Source organism: Colobus angolensis, unplaced genomic scaffold, assembly GCF_000951035.1.
Source record: "Colobus angolensis palliatus isolate OR3802 unplaced genomic scaffold, Cang.pa_1.0 Scaffold283, whole genome shotgun sequence".
Lineage (NCBI taxonomy): Eukaryota > Metazoa > Chordata > Mammalia > Primates > Cercopithecidae > Colobus > Colobus angolensis.
In genome coordinates, this window is record NW_012116077.1 from 2,517,497 (window position 1) to 2,526,981 (window position 9,485).

Genomic DNA, 9,485 nt, shown 5'->3' on the forward strand with positions numbered 1-9,485 from the left:
CTGTGGTCCCAGCTACTTGGGAGGCTGAGGTGGAAGGATTGCTTGAGCTTAGGAGGCAGAGGTTGCAGTAAGCTGAGATCACGCCACTGCACTCCAGCCTCGATGACATACCAAGACCATGTCTCAAAAAAAAAAAAAAAAAATTAGGAGGAATACTAGAGCAAGTTCATGAGACATGCATTCTTTCTCCCTTTCACACACACACTCTCTCTCTCTCTTCATTTCAAGTTATGAGTACAGGTAAGGCATTCACTTTAGCTCCTTCTACTTTCTACCTTTACCCAGGTAACCACTACTGTGAGGTTGAGGTGTATTCTAACAGTAGGTTTTATATTTGTATTTGAAAAAAATGAAATATAATTTACACTTAGCAGAATTCACAGATCTGAAAGTACAGTTCAACCAGTTTTTACAAATGCACTCACTCAGGTAACTCAAATCAAGATATGCACTTTTCCATCACCCCAGAGAGTTCCTTCACGCCCTGTCCCAGTTAATCCCATGTCCTCCCGACTGAAGTAACCACTGATCTGATTTCTATCACTATAGCTTAGTCTTTCCTATTCCATAACATCAGATAAATGAGAATTTATAGTATGTACTTCTTTCTACCTGATCTCTTTCATTCAACCTGATAGTTTTGAAATTCATCCATGTTGCATACATCAGTAGTTATTCATTTTTATCGGTGAGTAGCATTTGACTGTATGAATATACCATAGTTTATATATTCTTCTGGTGAGGGACATCTGCTCTGTTTCTAGCTTGGGGCCCTTATGAATAAAGCTGCTATGATTGTCCTTATACAAGACTTTTTGTAAACTTAAGCTTTCATTTCTATGGAATACATACCTAGAAGTAGGATTGCTGCACTGTAAAATATATACATGTCTAACTTTTTAAGAAACTGTCAAACAGTTTTCCTAAGTGATTGTATCATTTTATACTCCTATTGGCATATAGTTGTTTTACATCTTTGCCAACATTTGGGTGTTTTCATTCTTTTTGCTTTTAGCTATTCTTGTGTGTAGTGATATTTCATAGTAGTTGTAATTTTAATCTCGCTGTTGGCTAACAACCTCGAGCACCTTTTCATGTGTTTATTGGCCATTCACATATCTTCTTTCAGAAATGCGTTTAAATGCTTTGCCCTTTTTTAAAGTTGGTTTCTGTTTATATTATTGAGTTAGGAGTTCTTCATGCATTTTGAATACAAAACTTTTGTCAGGTGCATTGTAGTGTAGATATTTCTCCCAGTGAGCTAAATATTAAGATAACTGAACTCACGGAGATAGAGAGTAGAAGGATAGTTACCAAAGGCTAGGACAGGAGTTGGAGGGGGAAGGGGAGATGGTTAATGAATACAGAAAAATAGTTTGAAAGAATGAATAAGACCTAGTATTTGCTAGCACAACAGAATGACTATAGCAAAAAATAATTTAATAGTTCACTTTAAAATAACTAAAAGAGGCTTGGTGCAGTGGCTTATGCCTGTAATCTCAGCACATTGGGAGGCCAAGGTGGGAGGATTGCTTTAGCCCAGGAGTTCAAGACCAGTCTGGGCATAGGGAGACCCTGTCTCTACAAAAATAAAATTTAGCTGGGTGTAATAGCACACGCCTGTAGCCTCAGCTACTTGAGAGGCTGAGGTGGGAGGATCGCTTGGACCCAGGAGGTCAAAGCTGCCGTGAACCATGATCACACCACTGCACTACAGCGTGGGCGACAGAGTGAGATCCTGTCTCAAAATAATAATAACTTAAAAAGTATAATTGGATTATTTGAAACACAAATGATAAATATTTGAGGTGATGAATACCCTGTTTACCGTGATGTGATTAATATGTGTTGCATGCCTGTATCAAAATATCTCAGGTAACTCACAAATATATATACCAACTATGTACCCACAAAAATTAAAAACTAAAATTAAAAAAGATATATTTCTCCCAGTGTTTGGCTTGCTTATTTAAGGTATCTTTTCATGAGCATTCATTTTTTCATTTTGATGAAGTCCAATTTATCCATTATTTTTCTCTGCAATTAGTGTATTGTGTGTCCTCTAAATAGTCATTGACTATCCCAAGGTCATACAGAAATTCTTCCGTTTTTGGCCTTGTGCGGTGGCTCATGCCTGTAATCCCAACACTCTGGGAGGCTGAGGTGAGTGGATCACTTGAGGTCAGGAGTTTGAGAACAGCCTGGCCAACATGGTGAAACCTCGTCTCTATCCAAAATATAAAAATTAGCCAGGTGTGGTGGCACATACCTGTAATCCCAGCTGTGCAGGAGGCTGAGGCAGGAGAATTGCTTAAACCCAGTAGGTGGAGGTTGCAGTGAGCCGAGATCTTGCCACTGCACTCCAGCCTGGGCAACAGAGTGAGACTCTGTCTCAAAAAAAAAAAAAAAGAAAGAAGAAAGAAAGAAAAGAAAAAAAAGAAAAGAAAGAAATTCTCCTGTTTTCTTCCAGAGCATTATAGCTTTAGTTTTTCCTTTAAGTGTGTAATCTCTCTCAAATTTATTTTGTGTATTGTATTGAGTAGGGAGGTCAAAGATCTAATTTAACTTCCATATAAATATGCAGTTTTTCAAGTACCCTCCATTAAACTGATTTTCCTTTCCCCTGTCGAATTGCTCTGGGTTGCACACATTCTTAATTTCACTAGGCACTGCCAGATTGCTCATCAGAATGGCTGCACAGGTTTAACCTCACACTAGCAGAATCCAAGGATTTGCTCTCATCCTCTCATATTTTCACAACCACTTGATCATTAAACTTACTTTTGACAATGTGATGGGTCCAGACTTATATCTCATTGTTGTTTTCATTTGCATTTCTCTGATTACTTGTGAGGTAGAGCCTCTCTTCGTACACTTCGTACTCTTTAGTCATTTTGGTTTCCCCTTATGTGATTTGCTTATTCAAGTGCTTTGCCCATTTTTCTTTTTATTGGGACAAAGTATCGCACTATGACACAGGCTGGAGTGCAGTGGTGTGATCTCAGCTCACTGCAACCTCTGCCTCCTAGGTTCACGCAATTCTCCTGGCCTCAGCCTCCTGAGTAGCTGGGATTAGAAGCACCCACCACCACACCCAGCTAATTTTTGTATTTTTAGTAGAGACGAGTTTTTGCCATGTTGGCCAGGCTGGTCTCAAAATCCTGACCTCAAGTGATCCACCCATCTCAGACTCCCAAAATGCTGGGATTACAGGAATGAGCCACTGTGCCTGGCCTTGTGCCCATTTTTCTATGGTGTTGCCAGTCTTTTCAGGTAGTTTTTGAAGAATTCCTTTTAAATTTTGAATATTAGTTTTTGCCAATTTTACACATTGAAAAGATCTACTCTCAGCCTATCACCTGACTGTTAGTTTTATCTATGGTGTCATTTTTTGGCTTTGGTTATTTAGGCAACTATAAACCTTAACAAGGCATTCACTGAATTCTACTTCTTGTTTCTTGTAGTTTCCTCTTACATTTATTTCTCTTTGTATCAATCAGTTTTCTTAGCTGCAAGCAAGAGGAGATGACTCTGGATGGTTAATTACAAAGGAAGTTCATTAGCTGGATATTGAGAAGGTCACATGATTGTTGAAAAGGCATGCATCAATAGTTCATTCATTTTTATTGGTTAGTAGTATTCCATCATATGGACGTACCACAGTTAATTGAACTATTCACCCATGAAAGGATATACGGGGTTGCTTTCAGCTTTTGGTTATTATGAATAAGTAAGTACAAACATTTGTGTATGGGTTCTTGTGTACACATAAGTTTCTATTTCTCTGAGATAAATGCCCAAATGTGAAATTGGTAGGCTGTGTGATAGTTGCATGTTTAGGTTTGTAAGAAACCATCGAATTTACTTCCAATGTGACTGTATAATTTTACATTCCCATCAACAACATACAAGTGATCAGTTTTTCCAAATTCTGGCCAGCATTTGGTGTTCTATTTTTTACTTTAGCCATTTTGATACATGTGTGATATCTCATTATAATTCTAACTTCCATTTACCTGATGGCTAATGATACTGAACATCTTTTCATGTGCTTATTTGCCATCTGGATATCCTCTTCAGTGAAATGTCTGTTTATATATTTTGCTCATTTTCTAATTGGATTGTTTTCTTACTGTTGAGTTTTGAGAGTTCTTCATGGAATTTTGATACTAGTCCTTTGTCAGATATGGGGTTTGCAAATATTTTCTCCCAGTCTGCCAGTCTGTAGCTTGTCTTTTCATCCTCTCCACACAGGCTTTTGCTGAGGAAGTTTTTAATTTTTATGAGGTCCAATTTGTCAATTTTTCCTTTTATTGACCATATGTTTGGTGTCTAGTCTAAAAACTCTGCCTTGTCCTAAATCCTAAGAATTCTCTCCTATGAGAATGGTGTGAACCCGGGAGGTGGAGCTTGTAGTGAGCCAAGATCGTGCCACTGCACTCCAGCCTGGGTGACAGAGCGAGACTCCATCTCAAAAAAAAAAAAAGAAAAGAATTCTCTCCTATACTTTTTATGTTTTACATTTAGGTCAGTGATACATTTTTAATCAATTTTTGCATAAGATGTGAAGTTTAGTTTGAGGTTCCTTTTTTGCAAATGGAACTTCAATTGTTCCATTGCCATTTGTTGAAAAGGCTATCTTTTCTCATTGAATTGTTTTGGTACTTTTGTCAAAAATCAAATGTCAGCTGGGCACAGTGGCTGACACCTGTAATCCCAGCACTTTGGGAGGCTGAGGAGGGCGGATCACTTGAGATCAGGAGTTCGAGACCAACCTAAGCAACATAGTGAAACCATGTCTCTATTAAAAATACAAAAAAAATAGCCGGGTGTGGTGGTGCACATCTGAGGTCACACCGACAACTGAAGGATGGTGAAGGTAGAGAATTTTACTGAGCAATTAAAATGGCTCTCAGCAGAGAAGAGAGCTGGAAAGGGTATGGGAAGAGAAGGTAATCTTCCCTGAAGTCAGGAGGTCTCTTCCCTGAAGTTAGGCCATCTCTTTCTCTCTACTGACTGAGTCTGGGGTCTTTTTAGGTACAGGATGTGCGCAGGGCGGGCTGTAGGTAGTATTGGAAAAGGCAACATTCAATTGGTTAAAAGGCATTATTCAGAAAGAACCAATCAGGAGAGAGCAGGCAAACAGGAATAGAAGTTCTCACTCTGGGCCCCGGGTTTCAGGCTGTTTTGGGTTTGAAGGTGGGGTTTCACCAGGGACCCACCTCTATCTGCCTAGGCATTTGGCTGCTTCCAGTCACTATCATTATAATGGAATATTACTTACTCATAAAAATGAATGAAGTACCAATACAGGCTACATCATGAATGAACCTTTAAAGTACTATGTTAAAAAGACAGACACAAAAGATCACACACTGTATGACTCCATTTTTATTTATTATCTGGAACAGGCAAATCCATAGAGATAGGAAGTAGATTAGAGGTTGCCAGGGTCTCAGGGGGAGGGGAGAATGAGGAATTTCTTTCAGGGTTTCTTCATAGGATGTTATTTGGTACAGGGTTTCTAAAGTTGATTGCAGCGATGCTGGCACATGTCTGTGAGTATACTAAAAATCTGAATTGTACACTTTAAGTGGGTTAATTGTATGGTGTGTAAATTACATCTCAATAAAGCTGTTTACATATTTATTTACATATATATATTCAAATGAGATGGAGTCAACATCACCAATACCCCCTCATAAAGCCAAGACAATTTTTTAAGATAAAGAGAACAAATTTTACTCATAAGATACGAAGTCATACTGTAAAGTTATAATAATTAAATAAGTGTGGTGTTGATTTGTGATTAGATGAGCAAATCACTAGTGCCCAGAAACTAACCCGTGCATTTGTGGATTTGGTTTATGATAGACATAATATTTCAAATCAATAGGGAAAGAAGACTGATTCCTCGATAAATGAAATTGAGATAATTTGCTATCATCTGGAAAAAGGTAAATTTCTACCTCCTATCACACACGTACACAAATTTTGGAAGGGATGGATTAAATCTTTATATGTGTAAAACCCAACTAAAAATGTATTTAAAGAACATGTAAGAGAATATGTCTTTTACCTTGAGGTAAGGAAAAGCTCTCTAAAAAGAACCAGAACAAACCAACAAAAAAGCAACCAAAATCATAAACAGTAGCCTTCCTTAAAGTGCATCCCAGAATTAGGCAGATTTACTAAAGTGGACACTGCCAACCCTTTAATGACGAGTGCACCCACCCTCCAGTCCCTGGGAGTGCTGCTGCTAACAGCTTATAACTGCAACCTTCTCCATAGAATTGCACTCAGTTGTTGGGAAATACCTTGTTCTATTAGTTTTCTATTGATGCAGTAACAAACTGCTACAATCTTAGTGACTTAAAAAAACACACACAGGTATTATCTTAAAGTTCTGTAGAAGTCCAACATGGATCTTTCTGGGCTAACTAAGACAGAGGATGCAGCAACAAGGAAGCAGAGATCAAGCCCTCACCCATGTCAGAGGCGTTTGAACCAGAGCAACTCCATCTTGAATAGGAGCTGGGTAAAATAAGGCTGAGACCTACTGGGCTGCATTCCCAAGAGGTTAAGGCATTCTTAGCCACAGGATGAGATAAAAGGTTGGCAGAAGATACAGGTCATAAAGATCTTCCCGATAAAACAGTTTGCAGTAAAGAAGCTGGCTAAAACCCACCACAACCAAGATGGCAATGAAACTGACCTCTGGTGGTCCTCACTGCCAACACCATGACAGTTTACAAATGCCAAAGCAACATCAGGAAGTTACCCTCTATGGTCTAAAAAGGGGAGGCATGAATAATTTACCCCTTGTTTAGCATATAATCAAGAAATAACCATAAAAATGGGCAGTGCCCTCAGGACTGCCCTGCCTATGGAGTAGCCATTCTTTTATTCCTTTACTTTCTTCATAAACTTGCTTTCACTTTGCTCTATGGACTTGCCTCGAATTCTTTCTTGCACAAGATCCAAGAACCCTCTCTTGGGGTCTGGATCAGGACTCATTTCCAGTAACAACCAGACACCAAATCTGTCCATTCCTTTATCCTGGACTTTCCAGATTCTGGAACCATGAGAAATAAATCTCTGTTGTTTATAAATTACCTAGTCTGTGGTATTTCATTATAATAGCACAAAGAGACTAAGGCACCAGGTTACCATTACCATTGTGTTAGCTAATTGGCTTTATCCAGGGGAATAATAAAATTCTCATATCTTTAGGACAGGAAGTGATTCTGACACTTGGAGTAAGATGGCGACCAAAGTTAGGCTGCTACCCTCCCATAGGAACTGGGAAATGAGGGTGCTTTCTCCCTTGATGTTTACATTTCAAAGAGATGACTCTTAGGTCCATTCTTGAGAAAGATATTTGTGGGTCACAAAGATGGCAAAAGACCTATTTAGTCTGCAAAAGGATTTATGCACATTTAAAAGAGAGGAGAAAGTACTTACAATTGTAAGTTTTCTCAAATAAATGTTCTGGAAAAAAGGAGGGGAGAGAAATCTCATGCCTTATTTTCAACTGGGGTAACTAAGCCTCTTATTGTTAATTTGTATCTGTCCTTACAATCTCCTGCCTGTATTACTATAAAATAGTAACGTGAAAATTTTTTTAGTTATCTTTATTGTGTTTTTTTTCCCTTTCTCTGGGCAGTTGTAGCCATCTAAAATCAGCAAATCTGTAGTAAAATACAAAGCAAAACAATTATTAGAAGCGTGATAGAACATCAGAATTACTAAATTTGTAGAAAGTGAAATTTTTAGAAATTTTATCTGCCTTGGGGAAAAAACCTTTGAATATATTATACTAATGCTGAATAGTTAAATTGGATTTTTTAAAGATATTTGAAGTACACTTTTATTTTGATTCTAAACAAAAAGGAATGGCAATGACAGTAACAAAATTTCCCCACTGAACAACATAAGGATGTTTCACATACTCATACCAAATCTCTATGCCAGTTAGGCACAACTGAATATTGTGATGTGACAGTAGCAGTCTTACATTTGAAACTCAAGAAGAAATCAATTGCATTCCCAAACAGCTAAATATGCAGGTCCAAACAATGAAGGTATTTTTTAAACTGTCACATTCACTCCAAAGCCCATTCATCTCCTTCAGCATCCCACAGATGGAGCACATGTTGCTCTTAGCTAGATAATAAAGTGGCACACACAGTGTACCACTTGACATCACAGAACAGTTGCCTATAAAACTAGACTTTTGACACTGGGCTCCAGCTTCATTCTCACAGGTCATCATCCTCATCTGGGGGAGCAGTTGTCTAAGCAACCTCTGATTTAGAGTATGCTCATACTACACTGCCAAAGTTGGGTCCATGACAACCTCTGGTGAGGCACGAGCACGCATGGCAACAAATTCCAAGGTAGGGTCTCCAATGAGCTGTCTAGCAAGACAGAGGAAGGGCTTTTCAAAGCTGTAGTTACTTTTCGGCATTTACGGCAGAAATGTCATAATACTGAAGATTCTTTTTTCAGTAGAAGACAATAGATGTTTCCTTCAGTTTCCCATCTTTAATATCCATTTTGTTGCCATACAATATGAGGATGTTTTCACATATTCATAGCAGATCTCTATGCCAGTTAGGCACATTCTTATAAATAACTCAAGATGTTACCTCAAACGTTATAATGGCACACTGGGCTTGAATATAATAGCCATTTCTCAGTATACCAAATTTCTCCTGGCCAGCTGTATCTCATACAGTGAACTTAATAGATCCTCTGTTGGTGTGGAACACAAGGTGATAAACCTCAACACCTAAGGTGGCTACACACTTCTCAAATTCACTGGTCAAATGACATTTCATGAATGCAGTTTTTCCAGCACCACCATCACCAACCAATGCCAATTTGAACTGGACTTGGGGCTCTCCTTGGACAGCCACCATAATGTTCCTTTCAGAAGTGTCTCTGTGCCTATCCAGCTGAGGCTGAAAAGATGGCAGAAGCCCGAAGTCTTAATTAGCAATGAAAAAATGTTTCATTCATACATTAATTTTACAAATTGTTGTGATTTCTTTATTGCTTGCACTTTCAAATGATTAACTATGGAGCAATATTTTGTAGTTCCTCATGAAGTCTTGCCCAATCCAAGCCTATAGAGTAGCTTAACTCAGAACCATGCTAATTCCAGTTTTTAATTAAGAGTTTTTCTTTGATGCCCTAATAAATTTCTCCTGAGTTTCCATCAATTACATGAGTAACATCACATTTACATGGTAATTCAGGCCGTTCAGTGATTGCTCCATCTTCCTAGATAACTTTGTTTTAAGATGAGAAGTAGAAAGAAATCCATGGCCATCATCTAGTTAAAAGTCTTACAAGACACTGATTTTAGAGTACGGATTGAACTTCTAGTGTTTAATGTACACAACTTTAATTTGCTTTGTGTTTGGTTTTTTTTTTTTTGTTCGTGTTTTCTTTTTTTGTTTTTGTTTGTTTTGTTTTTT

At 38.1% G+C, this 9,485-nt stretch overlaps 1 pseudogene; it reads right to left on the minus strand.

The window, feature by feature from the left end:
• Positions 1-8,261: 8,261 nt before the first annotated feature.
• On the minus strand, positions 8,262-8,924 carry LOC105516551 (annotated as a pseudogene).
• Positions 8,925-9,485: the final 561 nt, after the last annotated feature.